This window comes from Eurosta solidaginis, chromosome 4, assembly GCF_040869045.1.
Source record: "Eurosta solidaginis isolate ZX-2024a chromosome 4, ASM4086904v1, whole genome shotgun sequence".
Taxonomy (NCBI): domain Eukaryota; kingdom Metazoa; phylum Arthropoda; class Insecta; order Diptera; family Tephritidae; genus Eurosta; species Eurosta solidaginis.
Window position 1 is genome coordinate 245,513,051 of NC_090322.1, and position 19,558 is coordinate 245,532,608.

At 35.5% G+C, this 19,558-nt stretch overlaps 1 protein-coding gene across 5 annotated transcripts in view; it reads left to right on the forward strand.

Annotated features, from left to right (window-relative positions):
- Positions 1–19,558, forward strand: part of Hecw (Hecw ubiquitin protein ligase) — a 69,370-nt gene that overhangs the window by 8,520 nt on the left and 41,292 nt on the right. Inside the window, exon 1 of one of the 5 annotated variants that reach the window (XM_067785410.1) lies at positions 12,357–12,447. The exons of the other annotated variants lie outside the window; for them this stretch is intronic. The gene's annotated coding sequence lies outside the window, so the exon portion shown is untranslated. Of the gene's footprint in view, positions 1–12,356; positions 12,448–19,558 lie in introns of those variants that run through there. 5 annotated transcript variants of the gene reach the window in all.

The window sequence follows — 19,558 nt, forward strand, 5'->3', positions numbered from 1 at the left end:
TTGACTTACTCTTTACATAATGTTGTACCTATTGTATATGTTTAATTTTTATATTTATTTTTATTTTTAATATTTTATTGTATGTAGTCTGTAAGATTTTGATCATAGACTGAATTAATAAACTAAACTATATAAAAGAATGCAAACACAGATACAAAACGTACACATGTACAAATGTGCAATTATATAAAAATGGTTGATATTTTCGGCACACATTTTTCAAGAGATCAATTTAAGTCATGAGCTTCAAGAAAATAAGATATTTAATTTTTTCTAGTCAATCTAAAATTTATGTGCATTTGTATATGTTTCATTTATTAATTTCATTGTGACCCATTTCTACCCATAGATGCTGCATACATAAATTTTGCAATAAATTAATGACAAACCTCGTGTTCCAATGGTACATGAACCAGATACGGATAGAGATTTAACATGCAAATGCAACAACAATATGAACCATATGGATCACATTGTTGTTGCATTTGTATGTTAAATCTCTATCAGTATATGGTTCATGTACCATTGGAACACGAGGAATGTGTTATGAATACGAAATGTAAATAAATATGTAAATGCATTCATATGACCATATTGTTGCCTATATGAAATTTATACTAAAAGGGTGTCCGTGACATAATCTGGTTAAGCTAAATTCATAGGCCAGATGTTGCCAATTCGAAGTCGAACGCTATTTATATTTCCGACGAAGATTGCTTTGCAGATTAAAGGAAATTCAAATTGGAATCTCCGCCTTAAAATTACACAAATCCAATAAGCGTACTATTTAATGCATTTCTATTTCGATATTTTATTATACCTCCGCAATGTCGTTACTATAATTGATCCATAAGCAAAATATTAATTTTTTCGCGTTGTTTTTAGGGTGATTCTAATTTCTGAAAAATTCTAATTCCTGGACGCTTTTTTATTTGTATAAAACATTAAAAATAAGTGAAATTGTGTCTTATTCAATTTTTTTCATAAAAACGAGAAAACAAAGGTAACAATCCAGTACAATACATATCAAATGTTTTCTTATTAAATATATATATGTATATGTATATTAGAGGGGTTCAAATTTATTGTTGAAAAGGCACATCCAGTTTCTGAATCTATGGGTCATACTGAGTAATATTGTCCATGGGACCATATGTCTGAAATGAATTTCGAGCCTCCCTAATTTTGTTAGAAAATTTTATATCCCAATGCGAATCCGAATTTGACATTTATTTTCATGTATTTTATTTGTGAGAGCCGCTATTCGGATTGGCATATAAAATTTTCTAACAAACTTAGTGAGGCTCGAAATTTATTTCAGACCTATGGTCCCATGGACAATATTACTCAGTATGACCCATAGATTCAGAACCTGGATGTGTACCTGAAGTTCCCCCCCCCCCCCCCCCCCCCCATTTTTCACCATACAATTTAACCCGCCCTAATGTATTGTGACGAATATTAGCAACACTAAGGGATACTATCATCTCTAAGCCGATACTAAGCAGTAACTTGTATGCACATCAACAAATCAATCATTATGTCTACCCATATGTCCATACAAGCAGCGGAGAGTAACGCACAAACACATGCATATATCTGAGATACTCCCAAAAGTATGCAATCATTTGTGCAAGTATCTCTCACATATACACGCACATGGGCTATGAGAGAAGCTACAAAATCGTGCATCTGTAGTTATAGCTGAGAAATTTATAGCTTGTAAACGAGAAGTAAATTCTAGAAATAGAAGCGCCTAGAAATATGGAACGAGGAAATCGAAGAGTATACAAGAGCGCAATCTGAGCAATAAGCAATGAGTTTGATTTAAGCACGCTATCTGTCGAGAAGTAGTAGTATTGTGAAGTACTTGAATAAAGCCCATTTTGCATTATTGAATAATGGAGTTATTTATTGAACAGTTTAGTGATTCGAACGTTAGTAGAAGGTTGAAAATAAGAGGAATTGCACTAAATTAGTTACAGTATATATACGCTAAATCAAAGAAAGATCCAAAAAACAAAACCTCCAATTACAATAAATATATTTTTTCATTCAAAATACATAAAAGATCGATAGAAATACATTAAAAAGCCAAAAATGAATCAAAAACTTCATAACTAATATTCTGCGATGTGCAATGATTTTTTGTTAGCCACATGATAGATATTAGAAACAGCGTTTAAAATTAATGATTCATTCGATCTGATATAGCTGATTGCAGATGGCGCCACATCAAATTCTAGGGCTAACCGCTTCCCTTGAACACCTTTGTCAAGCTTTTCGAAGATCTGAACTTTGGTGTCCAAGGACAAAGTATTTTTCTTACGTTTATTCGACATTTCAGCGAATTACTTTTACTTTTAAACAAACAATGGCAAAACACGTGCACGCGTATCGAATTTCACACAAAAACTAACAAAACTGTACAGAACCGCGACGAAAATCCAACGACTACCGAGCGTAACATAAATCATTTGGGGATTCCCCTTTTCATGTCTGTTTTGCAACAAAAAAAAAAAACAAAATACGCGCAGAAATTAGAATTTTCGATTCTAATTTCAGATCGCGTAATGTATTTAAAAAGTTGATTATAATTTCTGGACATTCTAATTACTAAAGGTGCTGATTTGTGAGCAAATACTGTATATTTAAATAATTTTGTCTATATCTATAAAAATCAAATTCTGTGTGTGTGTGTTACTATGGAAACGTATTTCCCACACTTCAATCAACACCAAATTTTGGCTATAGGTTCCTTCGATCAACGGGAAGGTTTAGGCTAAAAATAATTTGGATATATAAAAGGGGCGTGGCACCTCCCATACAAATGAAATCTTTGGTACGGCATAACTCTGAAGGTATAAATCCCAGAACATTGAAATTCAGTAAGAAGTTATATGAGGTCAATCCCTAACACCACCAAGAAAATTTGGAATTGGGAAAAGGGGACGTGGAACCTCCCATTCAAATGGAATCTTTGGTACTGCATAACTTTGAAGGTATACATGCCAGAACATTGAAGTTCAGTAAGGAGTTATTTGAGGTCAATCTTTAACACCACCAAGAAAATATGGAATTGGGAAAAAGGGGACGTGGCACCTCCCATACAAATGGAATATATTATACTGCATATGTCTGGATGTCGTAATGGTAGGATAATTAAAATTGGTAAGGAGCTATGTGACGTTAAGCCCTAACAGCTTCAGTCTATCTACAGCTTCTATACAAATAAAATTCTTTGTGTGTGTATTTCCCACACTTCAATCATCACCAAATGTTGGCTATAGGTTCCTTCGATAAAAACGAAGGTTTTTCATATTTCAGAATTAAGAATTCTAAATAAATATTTTTCTTTTTGGCTATGCGAACGAGCAATCTTAGCTCCCAAAAAGATCATGTTAACAAGATCAATGATCGCATTCAAAACCAAATTCCTTGTGAAGTAACGAAATGAAAATCGATCGACACAGTTACATATGAAGATCAAATTGTGAATTGTCCAATGGAATTTCTAAACTCTTTAGAACCACCTGGAACGCCTGCGCATACATCAACTTTTAAAATTGGCTCACCAATCATGCTTCTTCGGAATTTAGTCCCACACCAGACAAAATTGTGAAATGGAACCAGTTTTGCGTTAAGAAGTATGTAATCGAAGCAACAATCATCAGCGGTAAAAGCAAAGGTGCAGATGTGCTCATACCACGGATCCCAATGATTCCACCAGATATGCCTTTCAATTTTGAGCTCTTACAGTTTCCTGTACGCCTTGCTTTTGCAATTACAATCAACAAAGCACAAGGACAATCGCTCACTGTTGCAGGCTTAAATTTAGAGAGTCCGTGCTTTTCTCATGGCCAGCTATATGTTGCTTGCTCTAGAGTTGGAACGCCAAAAAATGTGTTTATCTTTGCACCGAACGAAAAAACCAAAAATATTGTGTACCCACATACATTACAATAAGATACAAGAATAAAATGTTTAACAGAAAATTTCGCAAATATGCGTACAAAATTCAATTCAATTTACAGAACAATAAACTAAATTATCAACAAAAAAAAAAAAAAAAAAAAAAAAAAAAAAAACAACGCAACATTCATTCCATCTCGGGCGTTACAACGTACGCCGCACGGTGGCGTATTTGATCAATTTAGCTGGCCAAAAGTCAATTTTTTAAAATATTCCAATTTTAAATACTCTCCCTGGTGTTCCTAGATGTCCACTGAATAGTATACATACCCCAAAACCCATCTGCAACGCCAACGGAGCTAACCGCGCACATCTAAAGTTGTATAAAAATTGTGTGCATTTCGATGTATTTTTGGATTAGAAATCAATCTACCTTTCTAACCTATATATTTGTTCACTTGTTTAGCCTTAATCAAATCGAGTTACATTTTCTTTTAGAACAGGTAAATGTGTTTTTAATTCATATGTTAGATTTTTAATACCGCATGTTTTAACTGAGTTACTTTACTTGTAATACTACTTTTCAATATAAAATTTTTTAAAAACCTTGCAAACAAAAATATATATCTTTTTTCCATGGCATATCATGTCAGTAATTTTTTGTGCAATACATAAGCTTGTATTTGTTTCAATGTTTAATAACAAAAACGGCTGCGCATACCCGCGATTTTTTGAGCGGTGATCAATTTTGCAAGATACTGATACCCTTATTGGAATAAGGTGGCAACCTTATGAAACCGTCGTCAGTGGCAACACCTAGGTGAAAAGTCTTAAAATGTAATACTATATCGATGTACCAAATTTGATTCAAATCGGTTAAGCCGTTTCCGAGATGGTAGTGGATATGCAAAGAAATATAAAAAAGGAGGTGAGATGGCAACCGTAAGTGGCAACCCTACTCAAAAGTGTCAATAGAAATGCGGTGTAAAATACCTTTCGTGCCAAAAAATGACCCCGGGTACCTCCGAAACCGGGGGATCGAACCAAGTAATTCTGCGCGGAACTCCTTGAATTACTGTCAAAGATTTCTTTTCATAACAATGAAGTGAGACAGCCACTTTTTTAACAGAAATAACTGCTGTTTTAGTTTTGGCCAGCTAGATTGGCCAAATACCCCACCATGCGCCGGGTAAAGCTAGTATTTAAATAATTTTATGTATTAAATAAAAAAAGGAAAAAGAGAAAAATATAGGCGTGGGTTTCAAGCATATAGTATAATAGTTGTTATAAGGGGACAACATGCAAAACTTTGCAATATTTAAAGCATCGGGCGCTTCAGGATACACATGTCTGGGCATCTAATGTCGGGATGAGCGCCATCGCGGAGAAGACGGATATGGTCTTGTTTACTAAGAAGTATAAGGTCCCAAATTGGCCTAAGAGTAGAAGGGTTGCCCTGAAGGAGAACCCTTATACAAAATATCTAGGAATCATTCTAGACCGTAAGTTATCGTAGAAGCTCAACGTGGAGGAGAGAGTGAAGAAGGCCTCGACAGCACTTTATGCATGTTAAATAATGCTGGGCCAAAGTAATATAGCGTCATCAAATACTGGACGAAGAGACTACCATGTTCTAAACATGCACATCGATAAGTCCCTTAGAGCCACAATAGAGGTGGATGGTTGGAGCAAGAGTGCCCAAGTGGCAGACGAGACCCTACTCCTGGTCTGCATACTGTGCTGATTTGGAAATAAACACATCCTGCAAGCTGCCAAATCACTGTTGTGTTTTTCAGGTGGAAGTAGCAGTCGCGTCATCTTTTATATTGACAACCAAGCAGCTATTAAGGCAACAAACTCGCGTAGTGCATCATCTGTGTGTTGGAGTGTAAGAAATCCCTTGAAAGAATCGAGATAGCGCCAAGCATAGCATGGGTTCCAGAAAGCGTCTAGTAACTCCCAAGAGGACGGAGTTATTTTATACAATAGGTCCTGGCTCTTGATAGGGATTTTCACTTTGGGCTCTAAACAAACTTCTAGTGACACTATGAACTCATTCAGTCTCTGTGAAGTCCTCACGGACCCGCCAGTTCAACCTAACCAAACTTAGCACAGCTACAGAAAAAAATTGGCGCACGTGGTGACGCAATACATGAACTTCCATGCATTTTGATGAGCTGAATCTAAATTCAACCAACGGGTCTTTAAGAAAATGAAAAAAACAAACACTGACGGTTGAATGGTTTTTGAGGAAAGATTTTTTTTATGTAAATGCGTAACTTATCGGCTTTAATTTTTTCGAAGAGTTACATTTTGATCCGTTATAAGCTTGCAGTGAAAAAACAATTCAAATACTTAAGATAAAAAGGCGGACGCTACCCACAACTAAAAACTTTTATTTTAATTTTTTAATACAATACATAAATAAATAAGTTAGGATATGTATATTTTGAACTTCGAAAAATAATATATGTTTTTATCATTTTAACTTAAAAAAAATACGAAGCTAATAAGTCAAAGTATTGTTACGGAATAGCCAACAAACAAAAAATTTGGAAAATATTAAAATGATCCCGCAATAGTCTCGAAATAATTCCGTATTTATTTCGAAATGTTTCTGTAACGAAATCAAATAGCTGCGGAAGTGATGCATACAACAATTTTGAAACAATTCTGAAACAGTCTCGAATCGATTAAAACCCCGTTTTGATACTGAAACTGGAATATCAAATCGAGTAATTTTTAAACGGTTTTATTTAGGCTTCACGGCCGTTGTGAACGAATTTTGTAATTGAAATTTAAGTAACTTCTCGATAAGCTACAAGCTTGAAACTGGGAATATAGTTCAGAACCCGATGACAATGCAATAATAAGAAAAAAATCGCCGCTAGGTGACGCAAGGATCGAGATATTCACAAAAATCGTATTTGTGGTCCGATTTGGCTCATATTCGAACACATAATACATACAAGAATAGAAAGCGACCTATGATATCCGATTTGGCTCATTTTGGAACAAATATTACGTACAGTCCGGTAGAAGTCACATCAAAATATTTTGGAGTTGGAGGAGGGACAAGCATACGTGGCGCAGAGTCGAGTAAAGTCTTTGGAAGGATTATGTATTGAGGACGTAGATTGTAACAAATTGTCAGGAAAGAGTCCGTGTAATAATGAGTCACTAAATGAACTAAATAGAATGATAAATAATAGGCAATTAAATAAAGACTAAAAACTTGAAAATAAAATAATTAAAAAAATTTTTTTAATTAAACGGTTTTATTGAAAACAATACTTATATGAAGGAATAATAACGTTTTTTTTTATTTTATGTATTGTTTTTAATAAAACCGTTTAACTTAAAAATTTTTTTAAATTATATTATTTCGATCTCACTTTTTGTATTGAAATTATGAAAAACTACTAAATAAGTTACCAATATTAAATTAATATTTTATTAGTGTTACATACGTACATATTTGTTTATCAATAACTATTTTACACTTTTGCACAAACAAATGCGTATAAATAATACAAGTAATTAACATTTGATAGCACTCACATTTTTACTTTTTTTAATGCATGACTGGCTATTACAAAAACAATAATTATATTAACATGTGTACGAATATATCTATTTAATATTTGTCAGAAAATTATGCTTATACTTATGTGTATACAGCAGCGAAAAGAAAAAAAGCAGTGACAAATTTTCTCAAATTTCGTCTATTAATTGTAACTATTAAATCCAATCTTAAGACCGTTTTCAAAAAAATTCGAGAAAATTTCTAAATTGGGTTTTGGAATTTTTTTGAGTTTGCAGCTTTGTAGCCCAATCTCAAAACTTGTGAAACTTTTTTGATAGTTTCAGTTGCAGGATTCATAGAAGCTTTTTCTTAAAATAAAAAAAATAAAAAAAGAAGAATTTATTGGACGAAGCTCGATAAAAAATGCCACTGCTATTTTTCTGTTTGCTGCTGTACAAGCAAATATGAAATATTAAGTTGAAATATGACTCAGAATTTTTGGTGTAATTCAATAGCCACTTGAAGTTGGACAAAAAAAAAAAGCAGCTATATTCACATACCGACTGCTAAAACCCCCACCATAGAACAGTACTCGTTGCGCTAGATCTATCAAAAGCTTTTGATAGGTCAACCATGGCACGTTACTGCAAGACCTGGAAAGGTCTACCCTTCCCCCAAGTCTTAAAAGGAGGACCGCAAATTATCTGGGTGGTCGGCAGGCATCGGTGCAATTTAGAAACGGAACATCAAAACCAAGAAAAATTAAACAAGGGGTGCCACAGGGTGGTGTCCTATCCCCACTTTTGTTTAACTTCTACATATCAAAGCTACCTTCGCCACCAGAAGGAGTTACTATCGTTTCCTACGCCGATGACTGCACAATAATCGCTACAGGCGTAGGCCCACATATCGATGATCTTGCAACAAAATAAACGACTACCTCCCTGATCTCTCCAGTTCTCCACCTCGCGAAACCTGACATTGTCACCGACTAAATCATCGGCGACCTTATTTACAACATGGACATCCCAAATGTCGACCATTTTGAACATCCACGTCGATGACACCACGCTACCGACTGTCTTGCACCCCAAAATCTTGGGTGTGACGTTTGATCAGGATCTACATTTTGGTGAGCATGCAGCCGCAATTGTACCGAAAATCCAGAGCCGCAATAAAATCCTCAAATCTCTTGCTGGCAGTACTTGTGGAAAAGATAAAGAAACGCTCATTACCACTTACAAAGCAATTGGCCAGCCGATTGCATGCTACCCCCTATATGGTCGCCAAGCCTAAAAACTACTCACTGGAAGAAGCTACAGGCCTGCCAAAATACTGACCTCAGAACCGCCACGGGTTGTCTTCTTATGTACCCATAACACCATCTACATAATGAGGTGAGAATACTCCCCATTAGGGAGAGAAATGAAATGCTAACCAAACAGTTCCTGTTGAATACCCAGAAACCTGGGCATCCCCACAGACATCTGATTGATGAGCCAATACAGTCCAGGGGCTTAAGGAGTCATCTCCGTAAGCATTATGAGGAAATACGGCACCTGCGAACACAGCCGTATGAAGCCAAAAAACACAAGCAGGTCCTCAATGAAATCCACAAACAGGCGTCGGACCTCTATGCCAGGAATTGCCCGGTGAATCCTGTACTCAAAGAACAATACCCAAAACTTGTCTAGGGAAACGCGAGTCACTCTAGCTCAACTTCGATCTGAATACTGTAACAGGTTAAACTCTTACGTATCCAGAATCAACCCCGACATACAAAACATATGTCCTGCTTGTAACGTGTCCCCACATGACACCAACCATCTCTTCAACTGTATTGTGGAACCAACGCCTCTAACACTCCTCTCATTATGGTCCACCCCTGTTGAAACAGGAAGTTTCCTTGGACTCCCGTTAGAGGATATTGATGACAATTTGTGTTCGGTCGCGCCTATTGGATGGGGCGAAGAACTGCTACAACAACAACAACAACAAAATAAATAGCCTCCCAGCGGGTCAGGAGGCTTAGAATATACCCACGGCAGCTATGCCGGTCGTAAGAGGCGACTAAAATACCAAATTGATTCAAAGGGGTTGTGTAGCGCAACCCTTTCAAGGTGTTGCTAGCGCCAAATATAGCTTCTCCAACCCAATTGTCAACCTCACCTACCCGTGGGGAATCTTGGTAACTGACGTACAGAGTGTGCTTAAGTTGTGGAAGAAAGACTTCCCCCTATTGGTAGCTAGACGAAGCCGATACCCTAATCGCCGATAATGGGAAATACGTTCCGGCATACGACTATGACGAAGTGAGAATGGCAATATCCCGACTAAAAAATCACAAGGCGCCAGGTGATGACGTAATGTGCAAAGGACTGAAGCAATTGCAGCTTATCAGTGCGGCTTTATACTTGGTAAATCTACTATTGGCCAGATCTTCACGACGCGCAGGCTCACGTAATTTTTTGTGCCAAATTTTCAATTTTTTTTGATAAAAAAAAATCGATAATGAATGAATATGTGTTTACGGTTTATTATTAGAAAAATTTTAAATCTGGAATTAAAAATCGCGCGAATTTTCCCTGTAATTTTTTTTTCAAGGTTCGATGCGAGCTCAAGGCAGGTTGTCTGAAAAATTGTCAACCTACTATTCCAAAAATAAGAAAAAATTTATCAATTATAGAAAAATTAAAAAAACAATAATTATCATAAAAATTATTGTTCAGGCCTTGAGCTCGAAGCGAACCTTGAATCCTTTATCAATAGGCCGATAAAACAAAATAAATTTTTTTATCATACAAAAAATTAACCGTTTATATTTATGTACTTTAAAAATGTTCATTCCAATAAACCACGCACATGCATAATTTGTTTAATTTCATTTTATATATGAACTCGAAGATCATAACAACAAAAAACAAGTTGTGCTACTTCCGCTACGAAAAAACATGGTTATACTAAAAAAATTCTTCATGACAAAAATTAACATGATGGGTTTCCCCAGGTGTCTGTTTCCTGTAAAGGCCTTCTTAAACTTCTCGAAATGAATGGTTCCTACTGTGTCTCGAACCCAGGTATTTGGCAAGAAGAGCAGTTACTCATGACAACACGGTGATCCCCTTCGCATTGTTTATCTAAATATAATTCTTTTTAAATCAAGAGTGACATTATTCCAACTGGGATTATGACACCTCATCAGCAGTGACATAATCACTAGTAAAAACGTGGCGCTAAATCACTGCAATGGGAATGACATGATCCCAATTAAAAAGCTTGGGGCTATGCCACCTGGGATTATGTCATGGCACCGCTAAAAACATGCATTTATAAAGCAATTTTTGATTGACTATCATACACATACATTGACTATGAATACATTAAACATGTGTGTATGTGTGCACTAGGGCTCTGTTTACAATTGATTATTAATAATCGAATAGTCGAATAGCAACTTTCGCATTGAATGAGAATCGACTTGCTGGTATTCGATTTCAACATAACCGATTAACTGACTATTTCATAAATAACATTTTTTGTCATAAACAATTTTTTTTTTAATTTCAGAAACTGAATTTTTGGTCATAAAAGTAAAAAAAAAAAACAAATTTGCTGCGAAATGAGTTCCCGAAAACGTAGCAGGGTATGGAACTTCTTATCTAGTTCCGAGGATGCCAAAGAAGCAAATTGCAAAATATGTGAGCTGCAGATGGCTTTCAATAACTCCACAATGTCTTTGCAAATAGCAGAACTTATTTAAAACCTCAAGTGAATTACCATTCGAATAGTCGAATTTGTCACTAATCGAAAGCAAACCACTAGTCGATTAGTGATGATCGAATGTTTTACTTAAGCGCCAAATACACGACACGAACATTTCCGCGAACATTCCGCAATCTTGTTCGCAGCTTTGGCCATACACCATACGAACTTTTGGCCGAACATTAGTTCTCTTTCAGACAGCGATGAATACGGACAACAATTGTGCTGCAGCAATATTGCTCGCTGCGGCAATTAAGCGTAAAAAAAAGAGATAATCATTATTCTTTTTAATTCTATTACAATAATCTTTGCTTTTTACTTGCCACAATGATGGCAAAGATTTATACATTTCAATAAATTCACTCAGAAATTTTTTATTGTCCATTTTTTCGCGCACGTCTGTTCCGTTCAGAAATTATTACGATTATGAGCTATTTCGCCATACACGCACGAACAGTTCGCGCAAATGTTCGCGGAAATGTTCGTGTCGTGTATTTGGCGCTTTAACAACTTTTGCTAATCGGTTAATCGATTATTCGAAAAGTCGATTTTCAAGAGCTCTAGTATGCACTACTTGAGTCTTTTTATTACGTTTTGTTTATTTACTAATTTTGGGCTTTGAAAACTAAAACAATTAAGTAATAATAAATAAGCCTTTCTAACTGACGTTTATCACAAAAAACATGAGGCGTAAAGCAGTAGCCGCTCATTCACTATGCTTGGTAGGTTTTTTTTACTATTTGTATTGTGTTTTTTTTTTTTTTTTGAAACTGTTTATTTAGTGTGTGTGCTTGGGTGCATTTGCTACTTTCAATTTTACACGCTAGGCGTTAAGAGTCATCCAAGGGCCGAGTAGCAGCAGCGTCTAGCCACACGCCAAGCCCCAAACAAAACACTCCACAGATGACAACGCATTCGTTTGTTTGTATGTATGAATTAGCTAGCAAAACTTCTATGTAATACAAATGTACTTACATACATACATATAAATAGAAGTGTGGATAGCTTAAGTTCTACTAAAGTTATTTGCTGCCGGGTGATTTTTGAATTTGAATTGGATACGCGCGCGCACATTTCCATTCAATTGTTCGGTCGATAATGTTCAGAAGCGCGGCGTCGCTTTAGTTTTAGAATATTGGAGATCGCGCTAGTTGGCGGTAGACTTTGTTTGTTTTGTTGGCGTTCCGGGCGCGTAACGTGAAAACATAAGTGCTGTTGCATTTATTTTTGTTTGTAATAAAAAGAATGTAATGAAAATTTGCAAGAAATTTGATTATGGAATTTCAAGGACAAGAAAATTTAATATAAATTTGATGTATGACAAAATGTAAAAACTTTAAAGTTTTAAGTGATCAAGTTCAAGTTTAAATTAAACAACGTAAATTTAAAACTCTAAATAATCCAAATAGTTTTTGTTTCATAAAAGAGTTTAAAATAATTGTTTCAAATATTTAATAAAAGAAAAAAGTGCAAGTTAGCAGAATGTAGGGTGTCCAAAAAAAGTATAAATCATCATGTATTTTGCATTTTAAATAAAAAAAAAACCGAAAGTGTAGTTTCTTAGCCCATGGAGTTTTAGTCTCACACGAAAAACTCGTTGAATTTTCAGAATTTTTTAGGAAGGCGTTATTTATTTGCTTCCATACATGAAAATGCGACAAAAAAATTTAAAAAATTCTAGGAATTTGGACTAGAATTTGATGTGCTACAAACTGTATTTTCGTTTAAAAAAAATTTAAAAATGTTTCGAAACATTTCTTTAACTCTTAAAGATATTGAAGAATTGTGGAACGTAAGGTCCGAATAAATTGCTTACTTATTAATTACATATGTACAAAGCGTACAACGGTACATTCAAATGACTGAGTGGATAGAGGCATCTGCTTTAACTCCAGAAGTTGTCAATAAAAATAATAAATAAATAATTGCGACAGTAATTGGTATTTTACGTCGAAAAATATGTTAATACTATAGATTTTTTTCCATTTTTTTTTATTTTTTGTTGTGTATACGTCTTTGTTCGTGGTATGAGGGAGTCCTGAAAGTAAGAGTAAAGTGTAAGTGTATATGAGATTTATGTAGAATGTAAATCAGGGAGCAATGTACGTGGTAGAGTTGATATGAGCGAAATCAGACAAGGCGAGGCATTGAAATGCAAGGAAAGAAAAGGAGAGGAAATGAAAGGAATGGAAAGGAAAGGAGCGCAAAGTAAAACAAAGAAAGAAAGTACGATAAATTTCTTAATGACAAGTTATCGGTTTGTTAATGGTGTGTTATCGACAAGAAATAGGCGAGTTATCGATTTCTATCGAAGTGTTATCAATTTTTCATCGACGATTTACTATCGAAAAGCTTTCGATTATTTATCGAAAATGCTATCAATATGTTACCGAAATATTATCAATACGTGTTACCGAGATTTTATTAAAAAGATATCGCTTTGTTATCGGAAGTTACCGATAAACTATCCAAAAGGTATCGATAAATGATCGGTTGTAATAACGATTTGTTATCGATGAGTTGTTATGAATCTGATATCGTTTTTTTATGAAACTGATACCGATAAATTTTCAATAAAATCGATGACACATTTGTAACCAATCGATTGGAAGCCGATAACATGATAATTTTGCTTTCGTTAATAAGCCAATAAAAAAAGCTAACTTGTTGGTATCGGTTGTTACCGATAAGAAGCCGTCGTTACCTCTGTTGTGATTTAACTGTAACCTCAGGGAGCGTGCCCACTTTATTAAAAAAAGAACAGTTTACTAGAAGTAAACCTGTATATTTACACATCTTACTTGGTACTCACGCCTTTTCCTTATTTTAATACTTAAATAAAAAATTTGAAAAATTGCTGTATTTTCCGGACAAAATAAAAACCTTAGAAACAACTTTTATTTTAGAAGCGAGACAAAAAATACAAACAAATAATTATTATTTTCGATTTTAATAATAAAACTAAAGGAAACAAAAATCAATCCATTTTTCGTAGTCTGTGTAATAAAGAACGTATTACGTTTACTTCTTATGTAGGTGGAGTTTTCCCGTAAGCATAACGGGAAATTTTGGCTCAACTGATATTTGCAACTCCTGATAGATAGAAAGGAGTAGTTCTTAACACGGGATATATGGAGGTGCTACAATTTTTACGTTTTGTCATATTAGCTGTGTTTGTTTTTTTACATCTATAGACGTTTACGCTTAAACTTTATATGGACTGCTAAGCGTCAAACTTTAAATACACCTCTGAAATTGCTGCGCATAAAATTAGTATAAATCAGTATCAGTATAAATTTCAATACGCATTATACTCAGATGTAACTGAAATATGTGTCTATGTTTCCCTTCTACCCTAATTCTATGTATCACCTCTTAAAATGGTGCGTGTCCACAATTCATCGCAACTGATTCAGCTATATTGTAACGAATTTAGTGAACCTCCGCTTATTTTACACCTACTAACGTTCGTATCGCTACTTTGAAAATACTTCACAATAACACTTATACTTCGCAACCAATAGCGTGCTTAAATCAAACTGATTAGGGACTACTCAGCTTCTGCTGCTTTTATACTCTCTGCCCAAATTTCTGGATGTGTGTAACCATATGCGTGTATGTATATGTGAGCGAAGTAGTAGCTGATGATGACATGCGTTTGTGAGTATCTCTCTGTTGCTTGTATGTATGTGTGTACATGATGATTAATTTGTTTACGTACATACAAGTGTGGCAGCTTGCTTTATTGTTGTTGTGGCTTTATTTAGTTACGGGCCGATTCTGAGCGTTACCGGTAAAATAGTACCCAGAACATTATGTAACCGAAAATCGTTACCAGTTCTTTTATTCGCGATTCTGGCCAAAGTGGTAACGCTGTCATCACTGAAAAACTCACCAATGTCTACGGTGAAATTTAAAAGTTGGTTTTCTTCGCTTTACCCATGGCGGAATGATACAAAGTGGCAGCATAGGACAGCTGAATATAAACTTTTTTATTTGATTTGATACATCAACTTCCGGCGCAGTACGATTTTGACATTCGTCCATCGAATTTACAAAAACAAAGTACATGGAATTTTTATTTATGTTTGGAGGTATGTCACCATGCTGCCGCCTTATATCGTTCCGCCATGGCTTTACCGAAAATGTGTCACTCGTAGATACGAGGTTAACGAATAAACGAGACGATGTGTATATATGTACATACATGCATAAGATTTTACATAGCTATATTGTAATTTTTTCTGTGAAAGTACATAATGTAAACAAATATATAATATATAGCAAGAGGCAACACTTTTTTACTATTATCTTTACTTATTTGCGCTTACAATTCTTTATTTTTCAGTTTTGCCTTTTTCTAAACAACAGCTGTTGTGTGGTTATTTCGATGTAACCACCTACTTTTGTGGGTAAAAAATTATCCGGTTACTTTCGTGGATAGAATACCAAAAGGGTGTAAAAGTTTCCACATGATTTCGTTACCGTGGTGAAGAATGTTGTTACCACACTAGAATCGGGGCGTTAGTATCAGATTAGTGATGTGAGTATCACTTAGTGTTACTAATGTTCGTCACAATATGTTATACACTATGGCCATTAGAGGGTTGTGTCTCCGCTTTTCGGCACACCCTGTGTTGTAGCTAGTTATTTAACCACTGCCGCTAGATGGATCTCCTAAGCATTATCTAAGCGAGAATAAGCGATTTTCTTACGCGCAAACGTAAACGTATACGCGTGTAAAAAAAAAACACGGCTATTGATTAATTGTACATAAATAAATTTTTTATGTTTTAAAAGTACTCACCCGCTTTCTCTCATTAAAAGGCCACCTAAAAAAAGTTAAGAAAAAATTGTCCATTTCCACACCCATTTCGATGATTAGTGTGCGCATATCCGGTATAACGATAATCAAATAGTTTCTATAAATACATACATATTGAAATTCAATATCAATTGTTGCTTTTGCAAAATGTTGCAGGGAATATAACTTTTTTTTGCGGCTTATCAGTTTTTGCAGAGACTTTATGTACAAATGTTTGCATGTTTCCTCCTTTTTTTTTTTTGATTACTTTAGTTGTGTAAAGCTGAAGGCTGAAAAGTTAAATGAACTTATGATAACACCAAGGCATGTTAGCAAACATACATACATCCATACGTTTGTAAATAAATTAGGATATGTTGGTTTCTGTAATTATGAAAAACGGGGTCGCTCCTCAAGTCCCTTTGTTGTGGATATTTTTTGGTTAAAAAATAGCAGCCAATTTTATTTGCAAATTTTATCGGTTGTTTTATTTTTTTTATTTTAATTAATTAAAGAGATAATTAATAAAATGTTTGCGAAAAAATATTTGGTAAACCTTTCGAGGTGGCATTTTTGTAGTCTAATCATATTGGCCTTATAAAATAAAATACAACATTTTACTTAATGTATTTTGGGGAAAATCTAAAACACTCTTCCGGAAAAGATGTTCAAAGTTATGCCGAAGTGACTTCAAGCTTGTAGGACGAAAATGAATTGTTTCTTAAGTTTTCCAAAACTCGAAATAAAAGTACGAAAAACTTTCCGAAGTTTTACAAAAATGTTTACAATTCACTAAAGTGTCTTTTTTCCTTCTAAAATTTACGAAAGTAAAAAAGTAAAGGATACAATTTGCAAATATTTTCAGCTGCTATTACTTTACCCGCACTATACTATTTTGTTTTAATATTTGAAAAAAAAAGCCGTGAGACCAAGTACACTCAGAGAAAAACGCCGTTCTAAAATCCAGCACCACCGGACTCAATTCATGATTTTCATGTTCTTACTTTTTTGTTCTTGAAACACGAGCGACCTGTCAAAACAACAACCTTGTTCTTGAACTGACAACCATTTTCTTGAAAAGAGAACGGCTGGTCTTAAAATATGAACAAATGTTCTGTTAATGAGAACAATGTTATTAAATTAAGAACAATGTTCTTAGTGGCCCAGCGGCTATGATGTTGCTGTTGCGATCGTGTGGCGCGGGTTCGATCACCGTCAAACTCTGAAGTTTTTTAAAAAAAATTTTTTATATTCTATTTTTTTAGCTCTTATTTTTCGTTCAGTTCCACTCATATATACACAGCTAATTCTAAAACTTGTTATGAAATGTTTTAAGTATATATGCAGATTACATCTCCAAATAAGAATGATTTCTCAGTGGACTATAATAAAAATTTGTTTGTTATAAATATTTTTTATTTATGACAAAAAAATTATTATTAATAAAAAATAAATGGGTAACTATTGAAAAAAATACTTTCCCCTCCCATCAATGATCAAGCCCAAACCGTTCTTGAATTGAGAACGAAAACTGTTGAATCGACCACAAGTCGTTCTCGAAGCGTGAGAACGAAAAATCTTATTTTAAGCACAAATAGTGCTTGAAGTGAGCACAGAAGGTTCACACATCAATACCAAACTGGTCATAAAATACGAACGGTGTTCTTGGAAAAACTGTTCTTAAAACAAGCCCATCGGTCACGAGTTAAGAAAAAAAACATACTTAACAGACTTTTGTCAACGAATGTTCTTGATTTTGAACTTGTTTCGTTCGTTTTAGAACGATTTTTTCTCAGAGTAAACCCGTGGAACTCAACGTGCAAACATTAAGACTAGGAAACTAATGTTTTTAAATTATGTGTAAGTGAAGTGTTTGCTTGAGTTGCTGTGTGATTTCGCTCATATCAACTCTACCACGTACCTTGTTCCCACATTACGGTAGAGTGTAGTGACTACACTTCTACTCTCATTGTGCATTACTCATACAGTATACCAATACCACACAACGTGCCTCCGCTTAGGATTCTCGAGTACTCTATACAGTAAACTAATACCACGCATACGCTTACACATTCGTACATTATACCAATACCCCTCACTACGCCTACATTATACATATACAAAGACTACGCTTAAGCTTTAACTTACATCTTACGCTTACATTCAGGATTCCCTCATTCCGTGTGCAAAGTTGTTTACACATCAAAAACAAAAAAAGTATAAACGTTAGGTTGGGTTAGGTTGAACTGGCAGGTTAATAAAGACCTCACATAGACTAAATGTATCCGTAGTGTTACCAGAATTTGTTCGACGACCAAACATTAAAAAAACCAACTAGGTACTAGGACTCATGTTATAAAATAACTCTGTCCCCTTGGGGAATACTAAACGTTTTCTAGGACCTAGCTTAATAGCTGACTCGAGATCGGACAACTCTGCCGTTTCTAGAAGCTGGAGCCTCGCGAGCGCAGGATAGGAACAGAAAACGTGCTCAACCGTTTCTTCCTGCTGTTCGCACTTCCTAGTGAGACTGGCAATGACTAACTTGTGCCAACAGAAGGCAGTATCCATTTAATATGCCTATTATGAGCCTTAAATCTTATCTCGATATAAGCAATTTTGTCAGTCTAACGTTGTAGGGTTTGCACTTGATCTTAGAAGTAGCCCCGAGCTTCTGTCCACGCTTCTCCTGCTTGATGGATCTTCTATGTTCAACTCCTGTCCCCTTTTGATTTCACCTAAACGGATTGGGACACATACGGTCGACTCACGGAGTGCTGCACCCTCCTTTGCACACTCATATGCCTTTTCGTTACCTTCCACCCCTTTATGGCCGGGGACCCAGTACAGACGTATGGTCCGGCCGGGGGGAAGTTTCTCGAATGCTTTTTTGCATGCCATGTCACTTCTTGATAAAGTACTGTGTGAGAGTATCGTCTTGATCGCCGCCTCACTCTCAATATATGTACATATGGACGCGACTGCAGCTCAAGCACGCTTCCTTCAGAATTTCTGCTGCTACTTATTTCTGGATCGACATAGTAAACAGCAGACCCGACCCCTTCCGTTAATTTGGAACCATCAGTATGCACATGCATAGTGTGATCCGCTATTTCCGCACCCCTGCGCCAATCCTTCGGCTCTATTATTACAGTTGCTAACGCTATATTTAAAATTTTTTTTTTATAAATCTGCAGGCGGGATGTGCACAATGGCATGCAATACTGCTGTCGGGGTAGTTTTCAGGGCCCCCGTTATGCTTAGCATTGATAATCTGCATATCCCCTCTAGTTTTTTGGTATACGGACTTTTTTGTACGGCTGTCCACCAAACAACCCCTTAGTAAAGTATGGGCTTGACAATTGCCCTAAACACCAAATGAGAGAGTTTGAGCCATAGGCCCCAGGCGCATCCTCTTGAATGCATACAGTGCCACGGAGGCTATCTCCGCTCTCTCATTTCGCTCTCATACAAACGTAGTAACAATAAGATATTACTTACAGGAGTGTGCAAAAAAAGTTTATCCAACTATGTTTATGACCACCCTAATCTAA